The sequence below is a fragment of the Micrasema longulum genome, unplaced genomic scaffold (assembly GCF_059751315.1).
Source record: "Micrasema longulum isolate JH-2025_06_02 unplaced genomic scaffold, ASM5975131v1 h1tg000941l, whole genome shotgun sequence".
Taxonomy (NCBI): Eukaryota; Metazoa; Arthropoda; class Insecta; order Trichoptera; family Brachycentridae; genus Micrasema; species Micrasema longulum.
The window spans coordinates 196,636-209,873 of NW_028278132.1; positions in this window are offsets into that span (position 1 = coordinate 196,636).

Sequence of the window (13,238 nt, forward strand, 5' to 3'; positions counted from 1 at the left end):
AAAATAAATTAAGACTCATTCTTTCTGGCTGCGATACGATCCCACTTGCTATATAATGATGCTCACACTTACACACACCTGAACACTAACTCCCACACAAATACACATAAACACACCCTTTTGTTGTGCCACAATGTATATGTTTGATTCTTATTTAGAAACTTCGCTAGTCTGTCTTTAAACCGTATTATTTTTTAATGTCGACTGTTTGTTCCTTTAAAATGAATAAATAATATGTTTCACTTCAGGGATTTAAGTGGGAAACTCCTTGATGATTTTCCGAATGTTTGAGTTTACTGTTTACCATATTGATGTGCCATATATTTGTTTTTTTATTGACATTATTGTGTTTCTGATCCCAAAAAATATTTGTGATGATATAATCATGTGCCTGTGTCAACTAATTGCTCGTCCCAACTCAACACGGGGCTTTTAGTGCCGTGGAGTTGAGACGTATGTCTCAAATAATGTGCAATTAACTGTCTTTAATGATGTAATAACTTATATTTACATATAAGTTATTAATTTTAAAATACTTTGTACACTTTCACTTTTTTATTTGACCAATAATTGGAATATATGAATTAACATGTACTGTCCTGGTTCAGATATAGTACGAAGCGGGAGAACACTTAAATATAGACTGAAAGAACATTTAGCTTCACATAGATTTAATAACGATATATCAAACTATGCATCACATTTATTTAAATGTGATGCATAGTTTCATTAGAATTAAAACATAATTTTGACGAATCAAAACACATAAAAAAATTACATGTCGGACATAAAGGTCAAAAATTAGATAGATTAGAAATTTTAGAAATAAATAGGATAAAAAATAATAGAGATAGAATTTCGTATCTAACTAGTAGGACACAAAATGTTCGGATAAATAACTATTTATCAACCAGTATTGATGTTACATCGGGTGTACCTCAGGGTGCTCACCCCTGGGTTTGGCACCCCTGCTTTTCAATTTGTTTATTAATGATGTTGCTAAATCATTCTCTTACTCTCGTTTTTGGCTCTTCGCGGACGACAACAAAATTCTCAAAATAATTCAAACTTTACAAGACTGCTTTCTTCTTCAATCAGACATTAACTCTTTTAACCGATGGTTTAAAGTCAATAAATTAGAACTAAATATTAAAAAATGCAAAATAATGTCATTTCATAGAACAAAACAACCAATTTCCTTCGAGTACCTATTAGAAAACTCCAAAATTGATGTAGTCAAGTCCATCAGAGATTTAGGAGTTGTTTTGGACTATAAACTGACATACAACGAGCATATAGATAATACAGTAAATAAATCACTGAAATTACTTGGCTTCATTAACAGAATATCCTCTGATTTTACTAATGTCCGTACAATCAAAACTCTTTATTGCTCAACTGTTCGCCCTCTTCTTGAATATGCCTCAGTGGTCTGGTCTCCATTATATGTCAATCGCATAAATCACATTGAATCAGTCCAACATCGCTTGCTTCGAAAAATAGCGTGGATGCTCGGACTAGAGAGAGATAATTATTCTTATGCTGAAATAGAGTCAATGTTAAATATTTCTAGTCTACAAAAACGTAGAACTAATATTGACTCCATATATATGTTCGGCATACTAAATGGTATAATCGATGTTCCATCATTACTGGGACAAGTAAAATTCAATATTCCGACTCGTAGATTGAGAAACAATGAAGTACTGTTCATCGATCAGCATAGAACAAACTATGGCCTAAATTCTCTAATGACCCGCCTTTGTCGTATTGTTAACTCAAGACAGGATCTGGACTTTTTTGGTTTAAGTTTACAACGATTTAAACGAGCACTAAATAAATAGTCCAGATCTTGTCTCGATGTCCCTTATGTTTGTCAATGCTTCTTTCTTTTTTCTTTAAATGTTTTAAACTACTCTTTTATTGTAATATTTAAACCTTATAAATTGTATACATGGACAATGTCCGTTAATAAATAAATAAATAAATAAATAATAAATCAGCGGATAGAATTAAAAAAACACCCTTATTAGCCCCCTTAGTTGGACCCTGTACATTGTAATAAAACAATAAATGCTTTTCATAGAATAGAATCCTCTCTAAAAGTACACCGCCAACACATGTCTCAATCATTTGTCTCACTCTGTTCAATTGAAATATTGCATATTGTATCTTTTTCAACTTATTTTTTAATGTACCTACACTTAAGAAAATATCAAGTTTTATTTAAATTATCCTTACACTGTATAATATTCACCAGTCTGAAGATGGTGGGTGAAAGCGCTAATTGGTCAAATAAATAAGTGGAAGTGTACCAAGTTTGTTTAAATTAATAACTTATATGTAAATATAAGTTATTACATCATTACAATGGAATTTCAACAAGAATTGTAAATACATTTTTTTTTAGTAAAAAAAACTGCCTTTAAGTAAATAAATAAAAAAATAAACTGCGTTGACGCTCCATTTGCAGCGTATCTGAATATTTTTTTTTATTTTTTTACAATTTTAAAAAACCTGTTAGGGTTACATTAGAAATTTAATATTGTCTAGTCATTTTATGTCTCGTCTAGTCTAGTTAGTTCAGTCATCATGTGCTTTTTCAGATTGATTTTAAATTTGTCTCCAGTAAAAGTTTTCAAGTAGTAAGGTAAGTCGTTGTAGTGTTTAAGTCCATTATGTAGTATTTTTGACTGTCCTGTGTTTGTCTTTGCCTTTTCAATATTATAGTGTTGTTGTTGTCTGGTGTTATATTTGTGTATGTCAGCATTTTTGACTAATATTATGTCGTCGTCTTCTATGTTTCCCAGTGTTATTTTGTGCACAATTTTTAAGGTCTCAATTTTAGTCAAGTAGTTTATGTCAAACTGGTGTGTTTTTTTGTACAGTTCAGTTGTAGAGGTCAGGTAGGGTAGGTTGTATGTTAGTTTAAGAATTTTATTTTGTTGTCTTTGTATTCTTGTTATGTCTGTCTTGTTGCCAGTTCCCCAGAAGGCAATCATCTAACTCAATTTACTTTTGACATAGGCTTCGTACATCATAATTTTTTCCTTTCTCGGTATAAAATCTTTAATTTTGTAGAAGAGGCTATGTAGTGATGCCATTACTTGAGTGAGTCCGTCTATGTGTTTTGTCCATTTTAATTGTCTGTCCATTGTGAGTCCTAGGTAAGTCACATGTTCTAGTTCTTTAAGAGTTTCGTTGTTTATTTTTCTGTTCATGTTATGGTTCTTCTTTTGTGTTTGGAAATGTATTATATTGCATTTCTTGGCATTTAGTGTTAAGAAGTTTTTGTTTGTCCATTCTAATAGTTTTTGCACGTCATTGTTGATGGTTTTAGTCGTTTCAATGTCATTTTTGTTTTCATATAAAATTCCCAAGTCGTCCGCATAGATAGTTTTTTTTCCCATTATGTCACTGTGTATTATGTCGTTAATGTATATTATATAGAACAATGGTCCTAATATTGATCCCTGAGGTACTCCGAATTGCATTGTTGTTATTTCACTTTTGTGTTCTTCAATTTTCGTAAATCAATTATTTTTTTTACATGGAAAGTAAGCTGATCAGTCTTACGCTTCGGGTACCAGTCCAGGGACAGTGAAATAGTGCAGTCCAAAACCACTATTAAAACAAACCCTTCATATCAACCCTGCCAGGAATCGGACTCCGGAACTCAAATAAGGTAGGCGAAGCGGCCTACGCGGCCCAGTCATCAAAAGCACTTGTTCTGGGCCCCGAATACAATGGGAAGTTTCTGTTCAATTGTATATCTTCAAAGTAAAATTAAGTTTTCTGTATGAAAAGCAGAATATGCATACCATAGAATTAAGAATAGTCCAGAAACCGCATACGCACATCAAACAGAAGGCGACTAAACTATTCATAAATTAGAAGGTTTACGTTTCGACCCATTAGTTTCTTTGTCGTCGCTTAGTACGCAACTCCTGATTTGAATTCAACTATGCCGTGTTGTATCCTTTTAAAGTGTAGAAATACTGCTAGGATCTTAAAGAAACAGGATGGGATCACATTTTATGTGTACTTAGTAAATGAATGTGTAAGTAGCAAATGTAATACTTAAAAATTGATTTTTTTTTTTATCCGTCAGAAGAAACAAAATGAACATTTCGCTAGTGTTGCCAGGGTGGTATTTTTTTTACCCTACTTTGCTCATCTAATGAAAATTGGATATGATATTAAAATATCCGTTTTATGTAAAATAAAATTTGTTTTATATTTTAAGTTTAAAGTTCATTAATTCAATTACTCTTATTAAATGACCCTTTACTTATCTACTCTGTTATGTCAATCAATATTTCCGCGTGCACAATAAAAGTTTAGAGAAATTGACAGATTTGTGTTATAATTATATTTTTTCCCATCGCGCAACATTACGCGGTGACATCACGAATGCGCGCGGCGAAAGTGGGGCATAGTGGGGCATAGTGGGGCGATTTCGGGACGCAGTCCGATTTATTCAAATATGATTCTACGCTCCTTATGGACTATTCTAAATTCTATGATGCAGACAGTTTTTTCTTCTAAATATATTCAATTATAGGTTACACAAATATCGGTTTTTCTTTATAGACAGTCGAAGATAACTGTTAACTTTCCATTTTAATCGGGGCTTTGGGTTCTGGTTCTATTTTGTACAAGGAACTGTATTCTTCATCCACCCGGATACAGAAAGAACCACGGGCTCAGTTATATTTCGCCTTGTCTCTGTCTGTGTAAGAGTCGCAAGTAATTTTTTGCCATAGCAAAAACTAAACTTCTACTGGCATACGAATTACATTCGTGTGTTTTTTTTAGATCTCTGGGACTTTAATAAAATATAATCGCTGTGTTTATTGGTACAATGAAATATTTAAAATATTAGCCAAAAAGATCAATAAAACAGTACAGAAAAACATTTATTTGTCAATAAACTTAGGTGTTACGAAATAAACAAGAATAATTATGAAAAATCAACAAAAAAATATATGCTTTACGAAAACTATTTTTTGTTTCAGTACGTAAGTACGACGGTTTTTACTTCTTCTTCTTCTTATGGTTCCTCTCCCCGATGGAGGTTGGAAATCATCATTGCGATTCTTACTTTATTGGCAGCTGCCCTGAACAAGGACTGGGTGCTGCAATGGAACCAGTCGCGCAAGTTCTCAAGCCGAGAGATGCGCCTTCTACCTGCACTGCGTCTCCCTTCAATCCTTCCCTGTAGAATGACTTGTAAAATTTTATATTTTTCGCCTCTCATCACATGCCCAAAGTACTCGAGTTTTCTTTTCTTTGTGGTCTTCAGTACCTCTTTATCTTTTTCCATCCGTCGGAGAACATCATCGTTTCGGACTCTATCCAATTAAATATCCTCCTGTAGCACCACATTTTAAAGGCTTCGATCTTTTTTGAAGTGTTTTGGGTGAGTGTCCACGTTTCGACGCCGTAAAAAAGTACTGAGAAGACGTAACATCGAGCGATGCGCATTCGGAGGTCTAAATTAAAGTCTCTACTGCAAAGAAGGTCACGCATCCTGAAAAAGCAGTCTCGCGCCACCTCTATTCTGACTTTGATCTCTCGCGAGTGATCCCATTTATCATTCAGCCAGCATCCTAAATATTTATATTGATGAACTTGCTCAATAAACTGCGCTCCAAGTTTTAAAATCATTGGGAAAGTTTTTTTGGCTTTTTCCGAATAACCATACATTTAGTCTTGGAAATATTTGTTTTTACTAAATGCAATTTTCAGCATTTTCAGCTTATCCAAGCACTATTTTACAGCAATTATAATAAGTCGGTTTTGAGCAATTTAAGCGGACCTTCGCAGGGGCGAATCGTCAAAATAAGCGATTATGCACAGCTCACCATTATATTCGACTTTTTTTTGGTAAAAAAGAAATATTAGCTTTCTTATAACTTACCCAAATATTTCAATTTTGGCGGCCATTTTCAACGAGTTGTAAATAACTCACTATTCGAAAATGGAAACCAAGTTGGGGTAAAGTGGGGTTCGAACCTCGAACCTCTGATCCGTGAGTCCGCAACACTAGCCACGGGACCACAACCCGATTCAATTATGTTCTATAGTAGGAATATGTTAATGCAAAAATAAATAAAATAATTGTTATTTTTGATAAATCACGACCACCGTTTATATCTTCCTACAAAAAAATATCTATAAAGTGCGCCCAGCTCGTTCTCAGTGAACGATGAAACTTGCCGATTACCTCAGCTTATTTCTCCATACATTTTTTGTACTTTTTTGTACACTACATTTTACATCTTAAATCCAGTTAGGTTTTTTAGTACTAAAACGAGCTTGCAGATCACAAATATTATTTGGAGACTCTCTATTTGGAAACTAGTATTTCGAACATTATTTCCGAAGGACTGTCTTTAATAGGATACCGTTGTCATATTATGTATCACATATTACGTGTGGCATTATTCATTTTGAAAGGAATCGGCCAGTGCTCAGTGTTTATTTATTTGACACTTTATATACATATACAATAAATATACATAAATAAAACTGTCACCAAGCGGAGACGATACGGTTGGCTTGACTGCAGACGCCTCCTGAGAGCCTTAACCACGCTTGCCTACTTTACAAGGCATCAGGTTCTCGACGTCCTGGACGTCCACTGCTGACTGTTTGTCCGCAGTTCGTGTCAGAACTACGGGACGCGAACCTGACTTAGGAGGATGCACAGGAGCTGGCAGCTGACAGAGGATCTTCGTGGACACCATATGCTTCAACTGGGGAGCGGAGATGAAATGATGATGATTCGGTTTTTGGCCTGTTCGGCTACTTTTTAAAAATATTATTATTTTAATACTTTAATTCTATCAGTGGAAAGTTCTGATGAATGAAAACATTTTTCCCAGCATTTGTTGGTAGCAAACGATTGCACTTTCCTCGTAAATTATTTTTTGTTTTATTTTATTAGGTAATTCAACAAAGATACATACTAGAAAACATACAGTTTGAAAGCATTCGTCGATACAGTTTTACATGCAAATATATCTTCAATTATAAAATTACACCAAATAGATTTATGTATTTTTTACAGTAAAAATTTAAATATAAATAAATTAAAAATTACAGAAAAAAGTTCATACAATAAAAAAATGAAAAAAAAGTTGTACGTGTGCACTTATTAAATAAGATTTATTCCTAAGAGATTATTCGCAAAAGCTGAGAGAGTATCATAAAAAATGTACATTTTATTGTTTCGGCAGTATATATTATATTCCCGACACATGCGGGCCATAGGTGTGTGGTCTGAGTGTTCCCGACCCCGCATTTATTTGTATTTTATTTAGGAGGTTAGTATCTACATTATAGTTTGATATTTAATACGGAAATTTTATATCGAAAACAACGCGGCGTTTTATCAGAGAATTAAAATGAAAAAAAGTTAGAAGTTGCTCGTAATTTGAATTTGAACGTGGGTTAGATCCTTTTGAATTTATATGATTTTGATATTTCGGACTACATACGCATGAGGCATATTCAAGATTACTGCAAATTAAACTCATATAATACACCGCAAGACAAATAAATTTACGAGTTCTCAAAAAAAACTAAAATTGACATATAATGAATTATTCTTGATATTTAATTAGTTTTTTTTATATTGTTTGACATATGTGATGACTACTCGTTATTTCAAGGTTAAAATAAAAAATCTTACTCATGAATTGTACTTAGAAATTGCCATTATATATCAGGTATCAGATTACCCGAACCTTAGAGACCCATAACGGTTCATTTATGGTCGAGTGTTTGTGATGGAATAATAAAAGACATGTTATTTTTTAATTCATATTTAAGAAGTAGGTTCTTATCGCTTTATTTTAAATTAAAGTATTTTACATTTAAACATATTTATAACATTTAAAAATATTTAGTACTTAGTGAATTCACCTTTATTTTTTATAACATGTAAAATTCTATTATTTAGAGAAGCGTAAAGCGAATCTAAAATTTCTGATGTTATTTCTTCTTCCCAAACTTGAATTAAGTTTTTTTTTAATTCCTCAATGTTTTTTGATTTTTTTTCCCGACTTTTTTTTTTTCATAATCGCCCATAAATTTTCTATCGGGTTCAAATCAGGGCTATTCCCGGGCCACGTCAACGATTTTAAGCCAATTTTCTCCTTGAATTCATTGATCTATAAAAAAACAATAAATTATTTATCATGTGGTCACAAAATGCATTTAAAAATATATATATTTGTACTCACAGTGCGGGCTCTATGGCACGGCGCAATATCGTCCTGAAAAATTGGGTCCGCGGTATACTGCGTAATGTCCTCGATTGTTGGAATAATATGTTTTTTTAACACTTTTTTGTACTGAATGGCATTCATCGTACCCTGTACAAAATTTAGAGGTCCTAAACCGTATGCTGTCATGCACCCCCAAATCATCACGTAGGGTGAATGTTTAACGGTTCGAGTGACGCACGACGGATGATATCTTTCCCCACGTTTTCGTCGAACTATCTTTCTGCCGTCTGGACCAAAAAGGTTGAATTTTGATTCATCAGAGAAAACAACATTTTGCCAATCCTCCAAGGTCCAATTCTGGTGCTCTTTCGCCCAATCCAGTCTAGCCTTCTTCATTTTGTCCGTGAGTAATGGTTTCTTTGCGGGACTCCGTGCTTGGAAACCATGCTCCAACAGCCGCCTGGACACTGTTTTTACTGAAAATGTTGATGTGCTGGTAGACTGCACCTCTGCGTGTATTTCAGGTGCCGTTAAAAATCGATCGCGCATAACAATTTTTTTTATTAAGCGATCATCTCGGGCAGATGTCACGCGCCCCCGTCCGCTTCCTTTTTTCCGTTCTATGGATCCAGTTTCTTGGATTTTTTTTAATAAAAACCTCACTGCACCTTCTGAATACCCAACTCGACGAGATATTTCACAATTACATATGTTTTCTTGCGACAATGTGATTATTTTGGATTTTATCGCAATCGACATTTGCTTTGCACTTTCCATGATTGTTGTGTTATGTTCACTCAAACGCGGGTAAAACAAGACTGTTGAGACATTTTAAAATGTAAATATTGTAGAAAGGTGACACATAGTGTCCTTAATTTATTAAACAAAAGAAAGAGGTATCGATAAAGGATTTCTTAGAAAAAGGGTTCAGTAAAGTCAAGGGGCGCGGTAGCAGGTAAACTCGTAATTTTTTTTGTCTTGCGGTGTACATGTCTATTTTATAGACATATAAAAGTTTCCGGGTTTTTAGAGGGTTTGGTTACTCTCTTAAGGAACCCCAGTAGCTTAAGTGACTTAAGAGTTATGTAATCTATATGATGTTTAAAATTTAATTGTATCCTCGCGAGATCTTGTTGTTACACAGCTAGTTTATTATTTTCTCTACAAATCTCATCGTATTATCAAAAAGGAGTTTTTTTATTAAATGGTGCCATGATGTACAATGAACAAATTAATTACTACCAATAAGGACTATTAGTAACATAATGTGATGAAATAATGAACGAATAACGCGTGTCGCGTCATGGTTCACGATCTATCCGCAAATGAAACAAATACGCCCGTCCCGTCAGCCCCGCACGCACCGCAATAAGACAGGCCACGCGCAAAATGCACTGTCTTTTGCCGAACATTCAGCGCTACGGCTGAGAGCGTGGCCGAATATTCGGTATTCGGCCAAATTACTATTCCGGCAACTCTAGTTATTAGAACACGCACAAAATAAAAACATAATTATGAGAAACTACTCCTGGGTCATATGCAATTGGTTTAATGTGAGAGCACAATGCTAAGCTTTTGCATTTTCCAGGAGTAATATGTTTTTTATTTTATTTTTTATTTATTTATTTTTTTACAATATACATAAGAGGTAAAACAGAATATTAAAAAAATAAATGTTAATTACATAGCAATGAAATAGTATTAATAGTAAAAATAGTAAACAAAAAAATCCCACAAAGGCATGGCCTGTTCGTGGGTATACAAGAAAATGTAGATGAATTTTTGCTCCTATAATAAATAGACAGTTATAATATTTTTGGGTAACATAATAAAGAGAAAAAAAAAATTCTGTAAAAGATTATATGGTATTTTTTTATAGTAATTAAAAAAGGAAATAAAAAATATGAAAAAACATATTTGTTATGTGTACGGCCTAAGCCAATTATGACAAGCGAAAGCAATAAATGAGACGTATATTCCGTGATCGGGGAAGTCCTCAGCAAAAGACGTCCACTGACAGGCAATCGAAAACCTCAGGCCCCAGACACGTCCGGTGACTCCTGTTTAGTAAAGAATTAATTACCCCCCACCTTCCTTTAGATCGGGACAAAGACGGCACAGACGTGAGTCGCGCACCTCGACCAGCGGGGATCCATTCCTCCCGCATATCTGTTATCTACAGGTGCAGTAGGCCCGGGGGTTATCTCGGTCGAGATCGAGGGGCCCCCGACAAGTCACACCTTTGAAACCACCCCTCCACAAACGCAGAATATGCCGTCTAGAAGTCAACAGATAGAAGAGTTGAAGAAATGTAAATGTTTAAACATGGCGGAATGGTTAAGTTAGACAGTGTTTAAAGTGGCCACTTAAACCAGCCAATGACTGGTCATGAGAACTGCAATGCCTAGACTTCCATATTTCCTTCTCAAAAATGTTTTCACTCTCTGGTGCAACGAATTTAAATATAATTTAAAGCTCATTGTAAACGCTCGTAAGAAAACTTTTTTTTCCGAATTTCCTGTAGGGCTGAAGTCCGTCATTATTGTTTGCAGTAATCACTGGTAGCATAAATTCAGAAAATAATATTAATTGTTAATACATTGAATTACTATAAAAGAGAAAGTGATATAAATATCATAGAATTAAGAATAGTCCAGAAACCGCATACGCACATCAAACGGAAGGCGACTCAACTACTCATAAATGAGTAGGTTTACGTTTTGACCCATTAGTTTCTTCGTAGACGTCACTCAGTACGCAACTCCTATGCCGTGTTGTGTCCTTTTTAAGTTTAGAAATACTGCTAGGATCTTAAAGAAACAGGATGCAATCACATTTCATCTGTAATTTGCAAACGAATGTGAATATTACAAATGCATTACTTCAAAATTTAATTTTTTTTCCATCTGTCAGATTGTCGAAGAAACAAAATGGAAATTTCGTTAGTGTTGCCAGGGAAGTAAATTTTTTTACCCCACTTTGCTCGTTTAATCAAAGAATTCATGAAAATTAGACCTTAGATTAAACAACGCCATGGGGGACATTTGAACGACATTATCTTTAAAACATAAAATATTATTTAACATGATATAAAAATGTCCATTTTATGTTAAATAAAATTTGTTTTATATTTTAAGTTCAAAGTTCTTTAATTTAATTACTCTTATTAAATGACCCTTTACTTATTTACTCTGTTGTGTCAATCAATGTTTCCGCGTGCACAGTTAAATTGTAGAGAAGTTAACGGATAATTTTTTTTTACCTTACATTTGTGTTATGATTTTTTTTTTCCCCATCAAGCAACATTACCCGGTGACTTTACGAATGCGAGCGGCGATAGTAAGGCGGAGTGGGTGAATTATTGGACACAATTCGATGTATTCAAATATGATTCTACGCTCCTTCTGGACTTTTTTTAATTCTATGATAAATATTTATTTACGCGTCAGCAATTCAGTATTTTTTGCATAAAACTGTGATTTCTTTTGAGAATTTATTCGAAAAATTCGAAGTAAGATAATTCGAATCATATTTATTACACGGTAAAATATTTTTTTTTGTCAGGCTCGTGCAGCAGTGGTCAGCGCATTTGCCTACATACAAGAGGACTCGGGCTCGATTTCTGACATGGTTGACATTAAATATTTATTTAGAAAGGTGTTTTTACACTAGAATATTTCATAGTCCCTGGACGGGCATCTGAAGTGTAAGATTGCTCATCTTACCTTTTGTAAAATTTATTTTTATTAAGTTACGCTGCGATTGGTGTACCAATTCAGTGTCCTATGCCCCATTAGGTGCGGAGAGGGAATGATGATGATGAGAAAAAAATTCTACTGTTAGCTGCATGAGGCGTCGGATCTGTCAGGACCAAATTTGTAAATTTTGTCGATTTGACGATTTGTCAGTTATTTTTATGCGTATTTATGATATTCGTTATATTAACGGAATCTTTTTGCCAAAAAAATACTTAAGTAATATTTACATATAAAATATTTCAATGGATCTCAGAGATTCAACCCGGCCTTTTACGGGATACGGAGAAAAACCATTCTACGATTATTGACCACGAAGTTAGCTACAGGTTCCAGCAATCAAGTAGAAAATAAATCATTTGTGATGGTATTTCTAGTCCCTCAGTTTTATCCTCCAAAAACGGAACTTAGATCTTAATATAATATTTTATAGACAAAAGACTGGATTTCAACCCCTGGGAAGTCATTATTTTCACTAAAATTTTCAAATTTTCTTTTATTTTTTTTAAATTTTTCACTAAAATCAACAAGTGGAAGAAATGAAGAAATATGGATGTTCAAACATAGGTAATGGTTAATGTTACACAGTGTGTAAAGTAGCCACTTAAACCAGCCAATGACAAGTTATAAGCTCTGTAGATGCCTAGACTTCCATATTCCCTTTTCTAAGGTGTTCTCCATTTCCTGTTGCAATTTGTAATTTTTTTTTCAACAAAAATTGAAAAATGATTCTTTATGTTGTTCCACCCACAAAATGAGAAATTTTTTAGTTTTTATTTTTATAGTTATTTATTTTCGGCCTAAGCCAATTAGCATAGTTTACATAGGTATATGTTATTTGTATAAATAAGAATTCATAAATATAGAAAATAAGAATTCATAAATATAGAAAATAATACTTAAGCCGAAGGCAGAAATAAGGACAGTAAATTAAAACAAAGGTATAGAGAATACGAAGTCTATTCAGAAAATAACGGGAATGTTTTTAATTTTGCTGGTTGTTGGTATGCAGTATACATTATACATGCCCCTGAAGTATGGTAAAATTTTCAGCTATTTTCATTGTTTTACTAGCTTTGTCTGCGGCAGCCGCTAAGGTTAATTAATAGACGTGTTCGGCGTGCTCGGAGATTTTTGTCTTGGCGATCCAGAATGCCTCCACTGGGACGATTGAGCCTTAGTTTCGACGTCATATCCGTAAACCCATGTTTCGTCACCTGTTATAACACGTTTCAGTAATTCTTCA